Source organism: Buceros rhinoceros, unplaced genomic scaffold (assembly GCF_000710305.1).
Source record: "Buceros rhinoceros silvestris isolate BGI_N320 unplaced genomic scaffold, ASM71030v1 scaffold12325, whole genome shotgun sequence".
Classification (NCBI taxonomy): Eukaryota; Metazoa; Chordata; class Aves; order Bucerotiformes; family Bucerotidae; genus Buceros; species Buceros rhinoceros.
In genome coordinates, this window is record NW_010412524.1 from 108467 (window position 1) to 115778 (window position 7312).

Below are 7312 nucleotides of genomic sequence, written 5' to 3' on the forward strand. Positions count from 1 at the left end.
TTTGTGGGTGGGTTTTTTTTTTTTTACTCCGCTGCTCGCGGAAAGATGTCGGGGGGTTAAAATGTCCTGCTCGCCCTCTCCCTTGATCTCTGGGAGAGAGGTAAGAGTTGCTGGCACCTTTATGGGACTCAGACCTGCTTGCGGCTGCGGGAAGCGTCGGCCCCCGCTAACTTTGACCGGCCTTATTCATCCCAGCTGCACTCTATTTGTTTGTCATTTCGCCCTTTTCCTCCCAGAAACATTATTTATAGCCTGAGAAGTGAAACGCCCCATGATTTGCCTTTACATGGACTCTTTTGCAAACGGGGGGAGACACCTCCCTAACCCACCCCCCGCGAGGGGCGCTGCCAAAAGAGAGGGGAGAAAAAAAGTGTCTCTATCATTATCAAATCAGATTTGAATTCATTACTCTAGAGCATTAACTAATTACCAGATCAGAGAGAAGAAAAAATAAATATTCCTTTAAATAACTGAAGGTAATTATAACCCCGTTGTTGACACTAACGATTAATAATTGATCAGAAGTTATACACAATAAATTGTCAATTTATCTCCCTATAAAAATGCACATACTTATTATTTTTTTTTCCTGGGCGTTTTTTAAGAACTCGAGCAGCCACAGTATCCACACAGCCGACGTACGACAAGCAGTACGACTTTTTTTTTTTTTTCCCCTCTCAAATACTCGGGAGTGTTTTGAAATCCCCGTCACGGATGACACAAGCCCGAGTGGAGCAGCAGTGATTGTGATCCTGCCTTCCCAAGGAGGGCTAGGTAGGGGTAACCTCCCCTCTTTCCTTTCAGTCCCCAAACTAAGAAAGGAGCAAGTTAGCGGTTGCCGCCCCCGAGCCAGAGCGGCGGCGTCCATCCGTGCCTTACTTCTGCTAAGGGGGAAATGCAACCGGCTCGGCCCGGATTGGATGTGAAATCGTGGCCTTTCCCTGTAAATCACGTCTGGGGGCGGGGGGACGGACACGGACTGCAGCAACCCGGTGTGAGGGCGAGAGCGCTTACAGGTAAAACGCTCCTCGAGAGCCTGTCTCCTTCCAGGTCGCTGCCTGCAGCTCTGAGCTACCGATGTGCCAGCATGAGCCCCGCCGATCGAGCTTTCCCTCTGTAGTTTTAATAAAGACTCTGCTTCAGAGCCGCTGAGTAATAATCGGGGATTAGATGCATGGGTGCTTTGAATATTCACCGTGGATCCCTTTGTTTCTTAACTTTTTTTTTATTTGCCTCGCTTTTATTTCTTTAGAAACTGGAAACATACCTCAGTTATTAGTTACTGGCTTAAAAACAAAGGAGTGAACATCATATTACTTTATGTGCAGTATTTCTGTTAATAACAATATTTTTCTACCATCAGTTCCTACAATAGAAAGGCTCTTTTAGGCTATCCGAATCGTGAGAAGCTTGCCCAAGCACCCAAGAAACATCTGAATGCAGAAGGCATCGAATTGACCAAACCGCAGGTTTATTTTTTTGCTTGGGGTTTGTTGGTTTTTTTTTTTTCTTTTCCCTGCAAAAGTTAATAAGCAATAAAATCTTCCCGGTATTGATCACATCCCTGCTACGGTTCCTCAGCGGCGCAGTGAGTCTGAACCGTCTTTAAGTGAGATGTAACATGTGACAGAGGCAGAAACTTCCAGTGGTGAGACGTTTGGAGATTTTTCCCTGAGGCTGGGCACGGAGGGGCAGGGCCGGATCGGACCGAACCTGGCCGGGCTGCTCCGCTCCGGGCTGCCTGGTTCCGCTCCCACTCCTCTCTGTGGGGCTACCGGCACCGCCTCTCGAGAGCTAACTGATGGCCCGTTGGGGAGGTGGGTGCCGACAGGTAGGGCTAAATCCGACGGTGCACCTTGCAATTTGTGTGTTCACCTGAAAATCACCCTTTACCCCCAAAACCTGGAGAGCTCCTTCGCTTGTGGACGTTTGGGAAGGCAGTCCTCTTTGTTGTTGTTGTTGTTGGGTTTGTTACTTTTTTTTTTCCCCTGCACTTTTTCCCTCTCTTTTACGGGGGCTACTAAGCACGTTGGTGGATAAGGTGCAAATAGATCGGGGAGAAATGCAGGCACCCATTGCACTTTATATTCACCTTCCCCTTAGCCGGGCCCGTTCCCCTCCCTCCGCAAGCCGGTGTACAGCAGCAATTCCCACGTCTGTCTGTCTGTCCGCTGCTGGCCTGGGCTGCATGTTACCTCCGTCCCTATCCCTTCCCCCAGTCTCCAGCCAAACAAAGGTGGGCGACGCTTTTTTCCGCCCTCAAAGGCAGTTGGTGAGCAGCTTTCCTGAAACAATAACTCTCTTATTGAGAACAAATGTTGACATTTGCAGGGAGCGAGGAAAAAAAGCATCCCAGGAAGTGCAAACTGGAAAGCGACCCTCTTCCTATTTGACGACAGTGCCAATTCCTCCGGGATACCACCTGAGATTAAAGCCTGAATTTCAATAAATCAGTTCTAATGAAACCTCTGGCCCCGAAGAGGGAAGGGGGGTTCTTCTTTCCCACTCCGAAACGAGCACAGAAACGAGGAGAGGGAATGGAGGGAGAGGGAATAAATACAGAAAGGTGTGTGAGATTTTAAGCCCAGCGGGCTGATCAGCATCGTTATGAAATAAACCGTACACAAAGTGATGTATTTTATCGTTCATCCCTCTTCCTTGCTATACTGAAACAACCGCATTGTTTGTGCCAACAATCTAGGAAGGCTACACTTTCCTCCTGCTTTCAATTTTGATTATTAAATCTCAAATGACATTGAATATTCGGTTCTTGCCCATTAATTTCTTGTTTAAAAAAATAAACTTATTTGGCAAATCATTTGGGTGTCACCCATCTGCATCCAGGAACTGTTCATGAATTTCTCAGAGGATGAGAGAAGTCCATTGGGTTTTACATACATAGTGAATACTCAAAAGCGAGTTTTCCAAGTCTTTCTACTTTTCTTTCCAGAAAGAAATCCAGGTCTACATACTAGCAAGGGTGGGTAAATTATGGAAATCTTTTATAAGTCTTTGGGCGTATAAACATCAAAGGAATGTCGTTAGCCTTTTTTTAATCTCTGCCACAGCTTTTGGTTTTTACCAATTGAAACGTACATGTTGTGTCCAACAGAGACCCGGAACATAAAATGTGTGCAGTGGGGGAGGATTGAGCAGGAGCAAGAGTGGGGAAAAGAAAGTTCAGGCACCTCCCCTGACATAAAAATTTCCTCCATAAAATCTTCCTAAAGTGTACAGTAAGAGAGTCAGGGATGATTATAGGAAGTATTTGCATCTACATCATATGCTAAACAGGAGGGGAAAAGCTTAGCTGTTTGTCTAATTGTACTACACAACGCACACAGAAACAATCATATTTTACCTCAGTGAAAAACAGGATGTTACAGGAGCAAAGAAGCATCATTCTACAAACAATACATGAGGATGAGTAGGCTTTCAGCTGCAAAGATCTTCAGTAGTTTGTATTTAGCTAGATGGATCCCAGAGATTTCTAGAATTACAGTATTCGTTTCTGCCCTATCAGCTGAAAAACACATGCATTTCCTCAATCATGTAGACATCTATGAAGGGAGGTGTATGTGCAGAGAAAGATGGATCATGGGAATTATGTATAGGTATTTAAGAAAAACAGCTTCCTTTACCCCTATTTAATATAATCATAAGATACTTCCTGATACCAGACTAGCATGGCTCTTTATCCAGTTAACATTCCCAAGGCTGATGCCTAAAGTATCTAAGATCACTTTCAAATGCCCTTTCTAACAAGACCTGAGCAAGAGGCCACTAATTTTCACTGAACAAAAAGCCACTGGAGAGAGATCCGTTTGTCAATATCAACTGGTCCAGCAATTTCCCATCTTCAGACACATCGGCCTATCTGAGCTGGCAGATGTTTAGACAAGATTTTATAAATTGTTCAATATCAGACCATAATGAACCCCAACTGACCATTCCAAAGCAGCTAAAAGCATTCAGGATCTCCCCTGCTGGGATCTAATAATGCTCTCATGCCGGAACATTATTAATCACGGAATAAAATAGATGAGCCTCTTGAAAAATAAGTGTATGATTGATTAAAGGGCAATCTAAGAAGCTATTATTCTTGTTTTATAACCGTAAGTTATATTCACTCAATTTATCTTTCGGAGAAAATAAATGATTGTTCTTTTCTTTTCTGAAATTATATGAGGATTCCCATTATTTTACTAAAAATTAAAATGATTAGTTAGCTGAGTTTATGAGCCCAATCAAAGTGGTGTTCCAATGCGACTGTAAAGATACAGTTTACAGATATAAAGAAAAAAGGGGAAAATAATAAAAATCAGGAATTGGCCTTTTTTATCCTTTTTTTTTTTTTGCCTTTGCATGTTTTAGCCAGAAGCAGAAACAAAGAAATTAGAAATCAGCCGTAGCTGATTATAATTCTTCTTAACCCCCTTCCCCCCACATGGTGGATTTAAAAAATGTTAACTCAAATAAAGAGCTACTTCACACCCAACATACACAGTTTATAAAAAACATGCATGTATTCACATCACTCTCTCTACTCATATGCATGTATATATACAAATACGTATTTGCACACGTGCGCATTTAAAGCTTAAGTATAACGGAACAGCCCGGAAGGAATTAATTCATGCAAAGCATATCTTTGCAACATATTTAAATTGCTTAGTCATTCTATGGTCTAAGCTCTATTAGTGAAATTACAGCTTTCGTCATTTTCTAAATAATAGATTATTATTATGGGGGATATGAAGGAAAAACACCATATTGTTTCAGACTAGTCTGTTTTTATTTACAATTAAAGATATAAATTAGTAAAGAATTCTCATTAAACAACCAAAGATTGTATAACCATCAACGTTTCAAATAAAAACCAGGCAAAATTTATTTACAAAAAGTTCAGAATCCATTGCAATACAACTTGCATAAATTACTAGAAGCTTTATATCATTACAAAAATAAATATCAAATTTGTTTCCACTTTGTAAGGACTCAAGTTCTTCAATCACGTCTTTATTATCTCTACTGTGTACATCTTTTACAAATAAATTTTACAATAAATCCTATCACACCTATTGAATATATACCGTGGCAATGAAGTGATCAATTCAAGATATCCTGAGAAAAACAGATCTGTTTTCAAAAGTCACACATACATTGGGGAAACTATACTATACCAGCAAACTCACATATGTCCAACAAAATTCTGGTTTAATAATTAGAGTCTGAAGATTTAATAGTGCTCTGTGGTCTTCTTTTATACAGTGGCACAAGATGTGATCCGGATTTAGAGATTTGTTATATATATTAGCTCGGGGAGAGATGATGGCTTGCTGACTTTTTTCAAAGCAATTGTGACACCTACCTGTGGACCAAGGAAAAAACCAGATCATCCAAGAATCCTTCAATTACACTCTAACACCATTAAACGGGAGTGGGGGGAGGGGGGGAAAGAAGGCAAAAATTTAAATTTTTTACTCGTCTAATTTCTTCTAACAAAAGAATAAGATGAAAAAACATTGGTAAGGGGATTTTTTAAGTTGTTGCTTATTTCTTTCTAAATAGTGGAGGTGTTAGGAATGACATTGCTGGCTAGGCAAGAGGCAATTCACAGATAACATACCCTGCTTAAGATGCCTGCCTGTCTCTAATAATCGTCCCTTTTTATTTTAAATACACTGTCACTGTGTGAAGCCTAACTCAAAATGTACAATTTTAGCACTGCCACGTGAGCACAAGCACTTTAGTTTTAAACAACAATACCTTCAAAGATATTTTTCTTTTCCTAAAGCACTGTTTCCATGACATTTAAATAGTCCTTATGGCTTTGCCTTACACAAGCAAAGAGTATGCAAGATGGGGGAACTGCCTAACCTAACTGTCAAATTAAGACAAACCCGAGAAAGAAAACTCATAATGAGAGGTTTAGAAAAACAGCAGTAAACAGTGTCTACTTCGTAATCAGACTCGTAAGTAATGAAGCAAGAAATTAACGGTAAGCAAGTCTAGAGCTGTGCAGAGTGCCTTAGACCTGATGCCAAATGATCAGTGTAATAGAAAATGTTCTTACTTACTTGCATTGCTGTGTGATTGCACTTCTATAGGTACGGTTGTACTCCTACTGTGCAGACTTCAGTGGGATCTGTCAAAATATAACCGTCAGTTAGTCACAGGACACAGCTAGCTAACTAGATTATACAGTGTCTGTAGTTCCCAGTCCTCACTGGAGCAGAATTCATATCTGGGTCTCTTAGAAGGCTGGCCAGTATGTTGTAACTGCCCACATCTTGAGTATTTTGTTAGAAGAAGCTGACAATTACATTAGTGCAAAACTTTTTCGGACAACCAAAACAGTTAAAAATGTCACCCTCTATGTAATTTCATGTCCAAGGTCAGCAATCATCTAAATCCAAAACTGCACAACCCGTGAGAATACTGGAAACAAAGAGAGCAAAACCAGTTTATAAAAAAAAAAACCCAAACCCACAAAAAAAACCAAAACACACCCCCCCCAAAAAAAAAAACCCCAAACCCAAACCAAAACCCCAAAGCCAAAACCAGGCAATGACACCAGTGCTCTTTGGATATCTTTGTATGTAGTTTTCCTTTTAAAAATGAATTTTTCAAGATGCGTCTACAGCCTGTGAGACTGATCTAAAAGCCGTCTTTTACATTTCCTCTCTCGGATCCTAGAGGCAGGTATGGATACGACGGCGACATGCCGTTTTCAGTTCCCAGATTATACTATTGCCCATCTTCATTCGGCGCTGGCAGTGGTGACATGCGCTCACTGTTTTCTCCAGAGAAGTTTTCAATATTTACAGTGTATTAAGGACTTGCACGGGTAAGGGAAGGAAGGCTACGGAGAAAGGGGAAGAAAGCGGCAAAACCAAGTCACCTACCTTTCTTAGAGTCATAACTAGAGTGCCTGTAATGTTCTAGCTGGTTAGAGATCGTTTTCAAAGAGTCACTGCTCTGCTTGTGAACAGAGCTGGCATTTAGGACAGTCTGACTTAGTCCCTCGTTTGAAGCCACTGCTGCAGAGTTGTATCTCAGGATTCCCTGGCTCTGGAGAGCATTAAAGTTCCCATAGTTTGTATAATTGCTATAAAAAGGTGAGGTGTAATAAATATGCCTCCCCAGGAGGGAGGAGGGTGAGTAGGCAGCGCTGTGCGGGGCGGAGGCGGGGGTGGCCGCGGAGAGCGGAGCAGGCTGGCAGCCTTGGCCCAGGGTCTGGCTCTTGAGGTCCGAGGTGGCAATTTCAGCCAGCGACCAGAGCTTGGGCTTGCTGGCCGGCGTCGGGGGC

The 7312-nt window shown here is 41.9% G+C and overlaps 1 long non-coding RNA gene across 1 annotated transcript; it reads right to left on the reverse strand.

Annotated features, from left to right (window-relative positions):
- Positions 1-4794: 4794 nt before the first annotated feature.
- On the reverse strand, positions 4795-7269 carry LOC104493717. The gene is made up of 3 exons (XR_727795.1): positions 6909-7269; positions 6081-6148; positions 4795-5371 (listed from the first exon to the last, which is right to left on the reverse strand). It is a non-coding gene; the product is annotated as an uncharacterized LOC104493717 (long non-coding RNA).
- Between the last annotated feature and the right edge of the window lie 43 nt (positions 7270-7312).